Here is a 16,292-nt window from a genome sequence, read left to right as displayed (position 1 = left end):
GGATCACTTTCTAATTTATATATAGTGTTAATAGGAGTGATGACTTAAACATTTAAGATGTTATTTTTCTCCCATTGATTTACAGATTCAGTGAAATGCCAGTCAAAATCCAAAGAGACCATTTTGGATATTCACAACTTATTCTAAAATATATAAGGAAATTATTTAAAAACACCAAGATAACTAAATAGCCAAAACATCTTTGAAAAAGAATAAAGTTGAAAGTTTACATTAATGCTACCTGATTTCAAGTTTTATTATAAAGTAATAAAAATATTGTTTCAATATAAAAACAGAAAAATAAATCAGTGGAATTGAATAGAGAGATCAAAATAGAACACAGATAGTCAATAGATTTTTGCAAAATATGTAAAGGCATATTAATAGAGAAATGGTAGTTTTTCTATCAAATTTTGCTGAAAATTTGGAAACCCATATAGAAAGACCTAAAATTCAACCTATATTCTACACCATATAAGAAGTAACTCAAAATAGATGATAGAGATAATTTATGATGTGGGTTTAAATAACTAGACTCTTATAACACAGATTAAAACTAATTTTATCTCTCTGCAGAGCTGTTATAGACATGAATATTAGTCTGAACAAGAATTTCCTGGTCATAAAAAAAAAAAAAACTACTTATCTCTGGCCAGTCGACAATAACCATGTACAACCACCATAATATCATTTACTCTCCTAAAATAATTTCATAAGTTTCCAAATGTGCCCAAAGAATCTGTTGAGAAATACCCATCTAAGAGTTATATATAATGTTAAAAGCAGTTTTGCCTTTGTCCTGTGTAAGTTAGGGAAGTATTGAATCCTTTTTAATTGGGGTAATTTTATGTATTGAAAAATAACTTTAGTACCAGTGTGACTGAGGAATGATGAAAAGATAAGTGTTTAAGATTGGATTCTATTTTTAAAATACCAAGAGAACTTAATAGCAAAAAAGTAAATAAAATATAGCTTTTAAAAAGAACAAAATTGAAGGGCTAGGTCACTGTTACCTGATTTCAAGGTTATTATAAAGTAATAAAAAATTTTTGTTTCATCACAAAATAATTTTATTAGATTATAACAATGGTTAGTTAATGAATGATGGCAGTTTGAAATAAGGCAGCACTTAAAAAAGATAGAAATGCATTCCACTATTGTCTTGTATGTAAAAAAAAAGAAAGATTTGGATGTTTTCAGGAGTTATAGGCTGACTGGATATGGTGGGAAAAGGAAGTGATGTCTTGAAAGACCAGATACTAGATACTCATGACCAAGAAAGGTAAAAGAAGTAGAGGAGTAGGGATTTTTTTTGTGTGTGTGTGATGTTTTGTTTTGCTTTGTGTAGTGCATGGTAAATACATGTTTTTTTTTCCTATTTTGAGAATGAGGTAAATATGGAAACAGAGATATTTATATAGAAATATTCAATATCCAGTACTTGTTATATAGTTATATATTTGTGTGTATAATTTGCCATATATTTATGGCAATTGTAATATAAAAATATTAGTTAAGTGCTTTAGTTTTCCTCACTGGATTAGAAGCTGGAAATGAGCTAAGATATTGGGTCTGCCTGTCTGCTGTGTCACCTGTATCTAAATCAACATTGCTCATACTACGTAACCAATATAGAATTGGTAAATCCATGAATGTTTGTGTCCTATGATTATGAAAGAGAGATAATTTTATGAGTCATTAGTGTATTTTTCAAAGAACTTAATGAAATAGATGTGATGGTTCATGGAAAGTTTTCAAGGTGTTGAATTATACATGCAAAGAAAGGAAACCTAGCTTCTGGTCCTGGCCACACTACTAACTATAAAACCTGGGCAATTCTTTAGATTTTTCAAAGTTCAGATCTGAGTTCTAAATGTTGTAGTAGTAGTATAATAGGTGAGGACATTTAGTTTTCCCTAAACCACCAAAACTAATAGAAGTGGATTTTTTTATTGTCAAGGAAAAATAATGTAAAAAGTTGGAGAACAAGAAAACAAAATTTATAAGATGTAAAATAGAGCAATAAGTGGTGACTGATTTTTATTAGACTCCATAAACAAATACTAAATTATTAATGGGAAAAACTGAGAGACATCCAGACCTACATTTTAATAATAATCTTAAATGGGCAGGAAAAACTAGCACTGACTACTTCTGGATCTAGTAGTGAAGGGTGAGGATTTAAAAATATTTGATAAAAAACTAGATCTGTGGTTTGCAAGCCTGGCTGAATGTTGCAATCTGCTAAAGAGTTTTAGGTCTCTGACATGAGGGTCTACCAGAGATTCCAAGTTAACTAGTACCTGTATAATTTCAGTTTATTGAGATTGAGAAATGGTGAATTCAGATTGGAGCATTTTGATTCACAATTCTGGTCAATTGAGGATAAAATAACCAACATTTCTGACATTGCTCTGATTTTTTTAGCCTTATGAAACTATTGGAGCATGGATTTGCCCTATCAAAACAAGGTAATAAGCCCAGAATCTAGGAAAAGCATAGACAACAGAAAATTGGTAATTGAACCAGAAGGAGGAAATTTTAAGGATCTGAGTAAAGTCCCAGGATAATGGCTGTGCAGCAGAATTAGAGAAGCCAGTGTAGATATCAAGGGAATAGACGTTTCAGAAGTAATATCTTTAAACAAATTGAAATAATGAAAATAAAATAATTGACCATGTGCAATATCACATTTAGAAAGTTTATAAAGACATGTAAATGATTAACAACAAGTCCAAAGAAACATGAACAAATAAAAAAAAAAAAGTTAAACATGAACAATTTTTTTTTTTTAAGTTAAATGCTGGGCTGAGATCACATGAGATCCAGCAGTAATGCGCTTGCCTGACATGCGCCGGGCGCTGGGTTCCATCCTCAGCACCACATAAAAATCAAATGAAGATGCTGTTTCCACCGAAAACTGAAAAATAAATATTTTAAAAAATTCTCTCTCTCTCTCTTCTCTCTCTCTCTCTCTCTCTCTCTCTCTCTCTCTCTCTCTAAAGAAAAAAGTTAAATGCTGAAAGGAATGCTTAGCTATAAATATTTGTATTAGCAAAATTACATATAAAAACTAAATGCTTATTTAAATAACAAAATTGAGTATAACTTTCAGAAAGATATTGTAGAAAAGAAGAAAATATTATAATAAAAATGAATTGTTATCTGCATAATTTAGTCAATTGATATTGTGTTTAATTGGGGAAGCAAAAGATAGAAGGATATACATGCTATTTGGACATGTGGAAAGGTTTAAAAAATGAAATATTAAAAATACCTTAAAAAGAAGAAAGTGGTTTTCTGGTGGGATCCTTGGCAGAGTTTCTGTTGACACTGAAATTTGTTGTGGTAATCTGTCCTATGTACCTTGGGATACTGAGCAGCATCCCTGGCATCTACCAACTAGACACCAAGAACCACCTTATCCCCTATGTCATGACAACTAAAAATATCTCTGCACATTGCATAATGTGTTCTTGGCGACAAAGTTGAGAACTACTGGATGGGGGAAGAATAGAGAATTGATATTTTGTTATAGACATTTATAAGTTGACTTTTAAAACTATGTACTTTGATACACTAAATATTAACAAAAATTAAAAAAGAAAGTCAAATCAAATGATTTAGAATATCCTTTTAATAAATCACACAGTGAAATTCCCTAAATTACTGCTTTTGTAATGACATTTTTTAAAGTTGTAAACTGTTTTTTTGAGAGTTTAAATCTAAATCTCTACTGAATGATTTATGTAAATGTAGTTATGTAGATAATGCTGGGTACACAGTACTATGTAAAATCTTATACCTCATTTCAAATTGTTTCCAAACTTATCCAGGCACATGACACAAACAACTATATGAGGGTGGAGAAATTTTGGAGAGGTTTTGAGTCAGAGGAAAATATTCTCAGTTCCCAGATTTTCCTCACATGAGATCTTTGTCCATGGGCAATGTCTGGCACATCGTACATATCCACGTCTTTACCAGCTGCCCTTCTTCTGAAAATCTTTTGCAGATTTGTGATTGTGAAAACAAATTATGAAAAAAAATGTCTAATTTAATTTTTAGGAGCAATGAATGCTATTGGTGTTGCTTGGAAGAAGCCATAGGCTCCCTGGAAGTATAGCAGAACACCCTTACAGGAGAGCTGCAGCTTCTCAAATGGGTAGCAAACAGGGCTATGTATCCTCAGACATTAGGTCTGTGTCAGCCAAGTTCCTTCCCTTCTTAACAGGCAAGACAAAACCAATGACCTCCACTCCATTCTCAGAATAGGTACCTGATGGAGTTTAATTTTTATGTTGCAACCATGACTAATCTGTCTCTGACCTCTTAAGGTATTTGTTTGTTATAAATTCTAACATAAAACTGATTCAGCTTAAAACTGGAAATCAGGCCTTGGGAATAAATTTCTCTCTTTTATTTTGAGTTGTTGGCTTTTAACATATGCTAAGAATTGCATAAACAGAGGAGTATTTGTGGTGAATAATATTTAAGATGCTCTTTAAATCTAGGCATTAATATGGCTTTCGTGGTAATTCCATTAAACCAGAAAGTTTAAATATACTTTCTTCTGATCTACCTTTCTAGGATAATTGTTTGCTATTTCTAAGAATAATGTTCTTTATGCAAAATCAGTCTTGTTGTGGTCGATGCTGTTATTATTTATTAGTACAAGTAGAACCAAGGGCATTTTCACCTGGCATGGAAGTCATTTTTATTTTTCAAAGCCAAGAACAGACTGAAGTTTGCTAGTGAAACTGCTTTGGTAAATACCATCAATTCTGATGACAGATTATTTTCAATAATCCTAGGCAATTCTGTTACACTGCCGTTATGTTTAGGTGATAGCAAATTAAAATGATAAAATGTCTTTATCTCTTTCCTGCAGCTGTTTTAGCAATCCCATAAAATGAGTTTATACTGTCAGCTGTACCTGTCCAGAAATATATAAATACAGGTGGCATTGTTTCTTAAGTGTTCCACTAGTCAGCATGCTGTATAGACAATCTAATGGTCCATTTCTAAAGAAAATGTTTCAGTGTCTGTTTTTCAATTATTTGAGAAATAGACACATTCTTTGCTTTGCCTAGTGTCAGGGTCATCTCACCATATATATTATGGTAAATTACTATAATAGGAATACTTGGCATGTCTCATTAGAGTGAAAAGGAAAAACAGATCGGATGGAAATAAGAACTCATTCTTTCCCTTCTCTAGTGTATATTCCCTGACTACCACCAGGGAAGCTTATTAACCTTTCTTCCATTGTAAATGTTTTCAGAAAGCAGAACTGAATTGAACAAGCTGGGCAGTCATACCAGCTTTCTCTCATTCTATGGAACTGAGATATTTCTTTCACAGACAACTTAAAAAGAGCTATTTTTTATAAAAATAGATTTGGATTTAGTTTTGTTCTCCTCAATACACTCATATGTACAGTTGGTTCTCCTTTATATGCATATGTTTTACTTTTTTGTGTGGGAAACTGATAGCCTCCCTTTGTAAAACCTTTTGTGCTATGTTTGTGGATTCATAAATTTTCACTAAATTCTTACTAGAAGAATCATGGTTGGCACTTTGGCTGGGGCAGGTAGCATTGAGACCATTAGGAATCAAGTTCATAAATCCACTGAAGGTCTGTTATTGCTTAGTCACTTTTTAGGCACAGTTGTTTTTCCACAAACACATTCCAGGTTTTCAGTGTTTACTTTTCTCCTCCAATGTGTCTTCGAACATGCTTAGAGTGAAAAGGAAAGTCAGATTGGACAAATTGGAGTTCAGTTTACCTCCTCTCTAGTGTATATGTCCTGACTACCCCCAGGGGAGCTTACTGACATTCCTTCCATTGTAAATGTTCCCGGAAAACAGAACTGAAACTGAAGAAACTGCACAGCCATAGAAGCGTTCTCTCATTCTGTCTTATTTTTTACTGTTGCATTAGTGTGTTCTCTGATGCTAGAACAGAATAGCTGAGATTGGGTAACTTACAAAGCAAAGACTTTTACTTATCTCATGGTTCCAAAGGCTGGGAAGCTCAAGATCAGACAGCTGCATCTGGCAAGGGTCTTGGGCTGCATTTTAACATGCTGGATGGCTTCACATAGTGTGGAAGACTGATGAGTGATAAGTGCAGAAGACAGGGAAAGACGATGGGCCTGTCTTCCTTTGCTTTATAAAAACCCATTTTCTAAAGAGAACTCATTCTGTTTCCATAAGAACGAATCTAGTCTTGACCAGATACATTAGGCAAAGCCCCCATGACCTAATTACCTCTTCAAGGCTCCACCTTCCAAAAACTGTACATTATCAATCAAATTTCAATGAGTTTTGTCAGGGAAAAACCCCATCTAAACCATAGTATCACTCTTCTTTAAGCAACCAAACTGTGTCAAGACCAACATTTTCTGAAAATAGGGCTAGATATCTGCTTCTGTGATTTGAGCCCACCTGGGTCGAATCTGGCATTGGTACCACCAGAAGCAATTCTTCTATTTAAAGGAATGATCATAAAATCTGCTCAGTACTCCATCCAGTTCCGTTTGGAATAGTTTGTACCTCAGCATGTCAAGGTGGCTCTGTTTCCTCAGGGAATCACTGCCAAAGGATGCCAAGCAACAGATGTTAATTCTTGTAACAAATGATAGAACCATTGGGACTGTCTGGTTTCAGGTCAGTTTTTAAGTAACGTCTTTTCATATGACAGTTGCTTTGCAATTTGGAACTAGGGTACTAAAGGTTGTGGTACTTCCTCATATGCCTCATACATCTTGATGTAGGGTACAGAAGAACAAAGCAGCTAAGATCAGAGTCCTTGAAGTCATAGGAACAGATCTTAGATCTCTACCCACCCCTCTCTATAGGTAATTTGTTGAAATTGATGTTCTTATGGGAGAGTTAAAATTAAGTGATCTATTAAAAGCACTTACCAAAATGTATGGTATATACTGAGTATTAAATATATATGTTAAATCACAACAAGAAGATAGAACAGCAAATAATACAAATATCACCTTGCAATGCTTGATATTGAGAATTGTCCTTTCTGAAGATCCTTGTAAATAACCTAGCTTTCTGAGGTCCCTCTATGATGGTATTAAACTGGCAGTCCTCCACCCACCCATCCACATTTTACCCTGGGGAAGAACCTGATTCAGACGGTTCAGACCCATCTCTGAGACAAGAAAGAATATGGGGAAGTGATCACAATCCATTTTCATCCAGTTCTCACAAGTTAGCATGGCAGTGATTATCTTTTCTTTTACAAACTCTGAAAATTGTTTTTTTATGCTTTGAGATTCACAAATAAAATTTTCAAAGGAAATTGCTTTAAGATCTTGGAAAATTGAACTAGCCTTCAAGATTTTAGAAAACATTAACTAAAAACACGTGTTGTGTTCTTAATGTCAGACACCTCTTGTACAGTAGCTAAGATAGTGTTTTTGTTGAAAGAAAACCGAAAAATGTCATCATAACAATCTAGTTTTATCCAATGGCTTGGAAATAAATTCACCATTACAAAATAAAGTTCCAGGAATACTGATAATCACTATAATATAATGTATCTAGGGTTGTATCTATTAAAGAAATATTGCCTTTACAGCTAGATGGATATAACTGTTTTCTGTGGATTTGGAGAGACAAAAAAAAAAATACTATGGTCTTAGTTGATATTAAGCAGTTATTCATAAATATACTTCATGCTCTTATTATTGTGTAAAATGGTATTGTTATCTGTCCAATTTAGGGAGCATATCACAGATCCTGACTGATCCTATTTTTGAAAAAGGAGTCAGTGTGAAATTGCATTCAGTTAACGTGCCTGCAGACTTCCAAAGGAGATAAAGCAAATGAAATAATTCCTTACCAAAAAGGGAGCTGCATGTCCTTCATAACTAGGACCTGGATCTGCAGCCATTATGCCAGTATTGAGGGGTTAGCCTTATATCCTCACAAAAATCTCAGTATGAGTCACTATTAACCATATGTAATAAATTTGGAGGATAGTATCTTAATCTGTGTAACATGTTCACTTATCTATTCAATGGGAAAAATGGAACATTCTTATAAAGATTCTGTCAAAAATAAGGAAAACAAAAAACATTAGCAAAATGAATGACCTGTAAGATATACTTACACTTGTAAGTGTCTACTACAAACATTATCTCTACTATTATTACTGTCATCATGATGAATTTTTTTTTTGTTTCTTGAGTACACTCACATTTTAAAAAGCTTTATCTTTTATATAAATTTATTTATGATGATGCAAAAGGAAACACACATCAAAACAGTGTCACAAGAATATGAAAAGACAATCACAGATTTTAGAATACAAATTATTGAGTTCTGGGTTCCAAGGCATGCTCTAAGCCAAACATGCACTGTGGTAGGCACTCTAGGACAATCATCTGCAGTTGAGTGATTCCAAGTGTTCCATACAGAGGAAGTTTTTAGACAACAGCAAAATCTTGCTTCCCACTCTACTTCCTTTCTCCCAAGAAGTGACTTGGACAGGATTAGAATTTTTCTGAAAAGTTTGCCAGAATTTAGAAAGTTAATAGTCTTTAATACTCTCAATGGATGTCATTTCATTTACCACTTTGTTTACTCATTCATAAACTCATTAACTGGATTTCTATTAAGTGCCCACCATTTAGCTGGACTTTAGGGATATCCTGCTAAATAGGACAAACTTTGACTTTGTCCCTATAGATCTTAGAGATGATAGAGAAGAGAGACATTGAATTTGTAAATTAGTGTGATGAGTGAAATGAAAGTATAGGCAGAGAGTGCAATAGATGCATATAGGAGGGGACATCTAAACCGAATGAAGTAGAAAAACAAATGGACGGTATATTGTGAAATAAAATATTTAAATTGGGTAAGTAGAATCAAATGGAAGATAAGCATCAGGATAATGTTCTAAGAAGAGAGGACAACAAGTTCAAATATGGAGGCAAAAAAGCAAAACTCTATATTATTAAGAATAAAAGTTGTCAGAAATCAGTATGATACAAGGTTTTTTCAAAGGAATGTTATCAGTGGGAGAGTGCTCGCCTAGCATGTGTGAGGCACTGGGTTTGAAGTGTACATCTACATCTAAAATATATATATATTTATATGATTGTAATTTATATGGCTGACAAAAGCCACAAAGGGATTTAATGGTGTGGATATAAAACAGAACTTACGTTTTTAAAAATTCTACTAGTAAATGAGGTCATATATATATTTGAGATGAAGACAAGTTAGAGGAAGGGCAGTTTATTTAGAAGCTACTAATGATTTACATACAACAGGAAAAGGTGTTGCTGGATGAAGATAGGCCATGAAGCATGGAGTTTACAGATGCAGGGACTTAATTAACTCATTGTATGCATAGTAATATTTGTGGTAGATAACAAAGTGGAGAAATACATGCTTCTTACTGTAGAGGAACAAGGAGAAAGAGGACGAGTGGGGAAGGTGGGGAAGAGAGAAAATAGAGGAGAAGGAGAAAGAGAGACAGAATATGAAACTATACTGTGACAGTTTGGGGTTAAAGGTGATAAGGTAAAATATTCTGTCAATTTTCTGAAAACAGATCTGCTAAAAATCCACTTAATGAAGGATCACTTCCTCTCTTATTATTGCTGTCATTTTAAATACTATAAGTATTATTTTATAATGCATGGAGTTATTTATATGCATCATCTAGCTATTTTTATCAATCAAAAACTGGGTTCTATTTTTAACTACTTTACAGATGAATACATTGAGATACCAAAAGCTAATTGAGGCACGATATCATAAAACTAGAATCTGGTCTGACTTCTTCATTTATGCAGTTAAGGGATAACATAAACAACCAAAAGACTTGATTAAAAACTTTCCAGAAAAAAACAAATTTCCAGGAAGCAGCAGTGAGATAGCAAGAAAGAGAAGCACTCCATTTTCGGTTTAAAGCGTTACACTTTCTCTTTGCAAAATAATGACAAAAAGTACCTAGAAATGAGAATTATATTATGTTAATAGTATGATTTTAATTTATGGAGATTTTTAAAACCAAGTGTTTAGTCTTTTAGAATGAGCATAAGAGATACCACCTCTTTAATTCTAGAAAATAAGATCTCTTCCAGTTTGAATATAATTATATAACACTGAATTTATGTTTGGGACTTCTGGACCTATATTTTTGTTCTTTTCGGTTTCAGGGAATTTGTTGAAGTCACTGAGAATTTCTGTATGTTTTTTTCCCCCTCATTAAAAAGTCAGAGGGGGGAGGAAAGATAGTGGATTAGAAGAAGGGTGCACTTACAGCATTTCCTGAGTGCCAGACTTAAAAGTGGGAAGATTGCTCTTTAGTGAGGTGGACAATTAAGGGAATACACTGAAATTAAATACTGGACTGCAAAAGAAACCACAGAAATGCAGAAAGTTGAAAACTTTGAACATAATATGAGAAATGATATGTATGTTAGAGATGCACCAGCTTGGCTGGCAGCAGCAGCAACCAAGGCTGCTGAGGGGAGGGGAACATAGGTAGAAAGAGAAAAGCATTGCAGAGGAAAAATTGGCTTGGGGGAACCTGTGGAGTGGGGAGCAAGGCCAGTATTAATGAACCCAGAGTTGGTGAGGTAAGTTGTTGGATGAAAAACAATTAAATCTCTTAGCCCAGGAATTGGGGTCACCTATGCAAGAACCATTTATAAGTACTCAGGCAGGAGATCAGGAACTCATAAAAAAGGTTGCCAGATGCTTGCCTATCATGAGCCTCAAGGTCCTCCTGGACCAGTGTGATTGTAATAGGCACAGAGAAAATTGTGCCTAGGGCATACAGGCTCTGGACAGAGAAAATTGAGCCTAGGGCATATAGACTCTGAATAGCAAGGAGAAAATTCTCTTTGTTGCTGGTGCCCTGTAAGAGCTATTGGAAAGATACCAGTAACAGTCAAACAGGGGAGTCATACTCCAAGGCTGATACTGGGTCATTCAATCCATAATGATGAATATAAAACCTCTGAAGGTTTAGACCCTCTATGCTATTTTTTTTAATAATTCACATTTTATTTATTTATTCAAAAAAGGGCTGGGGAATGTGGCTCAGTGATCAAGTGCCCTCTATGCTATTTTTAACAGAGGCCACTAAGACCCTGATATCCAGCAGAGATTGGCATTTCCCCAGAAGACGTAAATCAAATCTCAAATATCCTCTGACTAGAGTTCCAAGGATCAGCCACAATTTTTCATATCTCTGGTTGTACATAAAGTATGTTGATACCAATTCTTGTCTTCATACATGTTCTTTGGATAATGATGTCTATCACATCCCACCATCCTTGTTAATTCCCTGCTCCCTCCCTTTCCCTCTCACCCCTCTGTCCTATCTAGAATTTATCTATTCCTCCCATGCTCCCCCTACCTACCCCACTATGAGTCAGCCTCCTTATATCAGAGAAAACATTTGGCATTTGTTTTTTTGGGATTGGCTAACTTCACTTAGCATTATCTTCTCCATTGCCACCCATTGACCTGCAAATGACATGATTTTATTCTCTTTTATTGCTTAGTAAAATTCCATTGTGTATATATCCCACTTTTTTTTATCCATTCATCCACTGAAGGGCATCTAGGTTGGCTTCACAGTTTAGCTATTGTGAATTGTGCTGCTATGAACATTTATGCATCTGTGTTCCTATAGTGTGCTGTTTTAAGTCTTTTGGGTATAGACCAAGGAGTGGGATAGGTAGGTCAAAGGGTGGTCTCATTCCCAGTTTTCCAAGGAATCTCCATATTACTTTCCATATTGGCTACTCCAATTTGCAGTCCCACCAGCAGTGTATGAGTGTACTTTTCCCCCCACATCCTCGTCAACACTTATTGTTGTTTGTCTTCATAATAGCTGCCATTCTGACTTGAGTGAGATGATATCTTAGAGTAGTTTTGATTTGCATTTCTCTAATTGCTAGAGATGATGAGCATTTTTTCGTATATTTGTTGATTGATTGTATATCCTCTTCTGAGAAGTGTCTGTTCAGGTCCTTGGCTCATTTGTTGATTGGGTTATTTGTTTTTTGGTGTTTAGCTTTTTGAGTTCTTTATATGCCCTAGAGATGATTTCTCTATCTGATATGGGAGGGGTAAAAATTTGCTCCTAGGATGTAGGCTTTCTATTCACCTCACAGATTGTTTCTTTTGCCGAGAAGAAAGTTTTTAGATTGATTCCATCCCATTTATTGATTCTTGATTTTAATTCTTGCAGCATAGGAGTCTTATTAAGGAAGCTGGGACCTAATCCCACATGATGAAGAGTAGGGCCTACTTTTTCTTCTACTAGATGTGGAGTCTCTGGTTTAATTCCTAGGTCCTTCATCCACTTTGAGTTAAGTTTTGTGCATGGTGAGAGATAGGGTCCCAATTTCCTAATTAAAAGGCATAGATTAGCAAAATGAATCAAAAAATCAAAATCCAATTATAGACTATTTGTAAGAGACTCATAGGCAAAGACATTTACAGGCTGAGAGTAAAAGGATGCAAAAAATAGTCCAAGAAAATGGAATATTAAACCAAGTAGGAATTCATATTTTCATATCCAAAAAAATCAGACTTTAAGCAAAAATTAATCATGAGAGACAAAGAACTGCACTCTGGACTGGACTGGCAAAGTGAACAATCCAACAAGAATATATAAAAATTGTAAATATATGTGCCCCACATATCAATGTACCCAATTGCATTAAAAAATACTTTTTGACATTAAATACATATATATATATATGTATTTAATGTCAAATGATAATACATATATATATATATATAATCAAAAATAAATAAATGAAAGAAAGAAAGGTCAGTAGATTAGATGAAGAAATATAAAGGGAGGGAAGAGGGAACGAAAAGGCAGGCTGTAGGAGAGTGGAATGGGGCCTTAAATGGAGTAAATAAAATTCTATGCATGTGTGATTTTTGGCAAAATGAACCCAACTACTATGTATAACTATAATGCTCTAATAAAAAAAGATTAAACATTTTAATGGAAGGACATAAATAATGAAAAATTTTTATATTCAAATCCTCATGCAAAAGTTCTCCCACGAAGTTAGTGAAGTTCTGCAGAATAACTTTTCACAGAACACTTCAGAATTGGCCACAGTAAAGAGAAAAATAACAGCGACTCAACTTTCACACCAAAACTGTCCTTTATATATTATTAAAAATGTTGTGTCCTTTTGTGGCTATTTTTCATGGTTTTTCTAGTTTAGTAATTGAATTATCATTCCTAATTTTGACAACAATAGAGCCAGCCTCTGGAATACTAATTACGTCTTGTCCTGGGCTGGTAATGAGATCTATGATCAAAAATATTTTTGTACTGAACAATCCATGATGTAAAAATTGTTTAAATAGATTTGCTCATATTTTGGAAATTTTTTCAATACATTCCACTGAGCAAATGTTTCAGTAAAAAACAGCTACATGGTCTCCTAACATAATTCATTAGTATACTGGCATGCAGACGTATTTTTCAAATTCGATTTTCTTTTTTCAGTAAGAACTTCAAACTTGTTGTTTGTTCACCACTTTTATTTACTAAGGTCTGGTTATACTAGGAGATAGATTGCTTTCTGAACCTTTCAAACTGCAAGGACTATGTAGAAAATTAGTCAGGGAATACTATTCGCCATTTTTGCAGGAGTGTAGATCCTTGGAATACCTCTGTTAAAACTTGGCTACACATGAGAATCACCTATCATGTCTGAGTCCCACCCAGTGGGCTCTAATTTATTAGAGTCCAGCTTGGTATCAGTATTTAAAAAATATCTCAGGTGTTTTAAAAATTTTAGAACCACTGGATGTGAATGTACTCTGCGTAAATGGAGGACACAACCCTTAAGGACAACTACTTCCTTTTGCTCAGGTCCTGAACTCTGGCCTTCCTTCACCATAAGTCCCCAGAATATTGAGCCCAGTCACAATAACCTTCTTTCAGTTCTCAGTGTGCCGTGATTGTGCAGCTATAATGATTTTCCACAGCTATAATGTCTCTCTATCCTATCTCAAGTTATCCCCCACCCCATCTCAGTTTCATCCTCACCACCTGGACTTTCATGCTGAGTCCTACACCTCACTCTAGTTACATACTTCATAGATGCATTGCTTCCATACATTTGATGGTTTTGATGCTTCTTTAATATTAAATCACCAGTAAAGAGCCTTTCATTGGAATCCTAAATAAATGCTTAATTAAAATATTTATTAAATGAATGGAATAATTATTAATGTGAGCATATATGAACCTTGTATGTAATTTGTTGCTTCATAACAAACTGCTCTAAAACTTCAGGTGACTTAAACCAGTATTGTCTTGTGACTTCTTAGGATTCTGAGAGTTAACTGGGCTTACCAGGATGTCTCTTTTGTTATATGTGTTGTGAACCAGGACTGCAGGCACCTGAGGGTTCCCCTGGATTGGAATATTCAAGGAGACTTATTTGCACATTTCATGCCTTGGAGGGAGGGACTGAAAAGCTGATTTTAGGTGGTAAAATGGAATGTTCAGGCATCTCTTCCCAAGAGTCTCAGGTTCTTTTGCTTTCTACATGGTTTCTGAATCTCTCTATCAGAGTCATGTTTCTTAACACAATTTGAAGCTTCCATGATGAGCATTAAAACAAAGGAAATGGAAGCTGCCCGGTCTTCTAATGTTTGGGTCAAACACTTGTACAGTGGCATATTCTATTGATCAATATTCTATTGATCAAAGCAATCATAGGCCTATTTCGAGATTGGTGAGAGAAACAAAACAAAACAAAACAAAAAGAACCTCAGGCTTTCCATTTTTATGGGAAAGTCACAAAAACTTGAGAGCATTCTTAATCACAGAAACTTGGTAAAAAATTTTATTGCATAAATCTATTTTCTTTTTTTAAATTTTGGGGCCTCATGTCTCTTTTTGTTTTTATTTTTATTGGGGTAAAAAGACTTAATATGAGATCTATCTTCTTTCCAGATTTTTAAGTATACCTACAGTTTTAACAACAGTCACAATGATAATACAGCAAAAATCCAGAACTTATTCATCTTGTACAACTGAAACTTTATACTGATGGTTAAGAAATTTCTGTTTCCTTCTCTCCCCAGTCCTTGGCAGTCACTGTTCTACTCTCTGCTTCTATGGAATTTGTTACTTAGACATTTCATTTAAGGGGAATCATGTAGTATTAGTTCTTTTGTGATTGGCTTATTTCACTTAGCATGACATCCTCCAGGTTCATCCATGTCATTGCACATTACAGAATGTCTTTCTTTTTCAAGGGTGGATAATATTTGTGTGTATGTGCAATATTTCCTTGGTCCATTTGTCTACTGATGGACATTTATGTTATTTCCATATCTTGGCTATTATGAATAATGCTGCAAGGAACATGAGAGCACATATATGTCTTCAAAATCCTGAATTCAATGTTGTCATGTACATACTCAGAACTGAGATAGATGATAATATTGTAGCTCTACTTATAACTTTTGAGGACTCTACAAACTGTTTTCTGTAGTGGCTACACAATTTTGCATTCCCCACAAACTCTGTTCAAAGATTCCAGGCTCTCCACATTATTATCAACATATGAGAGAAGAAATAAAAAAAATGAAAAATCAGTCTGCAGAATGAAAAAAAATATTTTCAAACAATATATCTGATAAGGGCTTAATTTCTAAATTTTGTAAGGAACACCCATAACTGAAAAAATTTATATCTATCTCAGATTAAAAACTGGGATAAAACTTAAGTAGATATTTTTCCAAAGGAGACTTATAAATTGCTAGCAAGTATATAAAATGAGGCTCAATGTCAGTAATTATCAAAGAAAGGTAAATCAAAACCACAATGAGATATTGCCTTCTACCTGTTAGGGTGCTATCATCACAAAAGGAAAAGGCAAGAAGAAAAGGAGATATTAGAACTCTATTCTCTTTAAAACCACCAACATGTGACTCAGATCACCATTCAGCCAGGCTGCCAGAAATGTTCAAATTCATATCAACCATACTTGAGGATCTCACTACCAGGGATCAAGATAGTGGTAAGGCACCAAGGATGCATTTGATCAGCAGTTTTTGTTACTAACAAAGAGCATACATTATGGCAACAAGTCTACCACTTTGACAGCAGTTATTTTATAGCCTGCCTGATATGCAGCATGTGGTTCTATGTACGAAGGGAACTGCTTATACCTGGACCTTGCTGTTCCTCACAGCATCAGTTAAACCCTCTCCTTTCTTTAGTTCTACTAAAATAGAAGGATTTACCT

The sequence above is a fragment of the Urocitellus parryii genome, chromosome 4 (assembly GCF_045843805.1).
Source record: "Urocitellus parryii isolate mUroPar1 chromosome 4, mUroPar1.hap1, whole genome shotgun sequence".
In the NCBI taxonomy this organism is placed as follows: Eukaryota; Metazoa; Chordata; class Mammalia; order Rodentia; family Sciuridae; genus Urocitellus; species Urocitellus parryii.
This window is presented reverse-complemented; position numbering follows the sequence as displayed.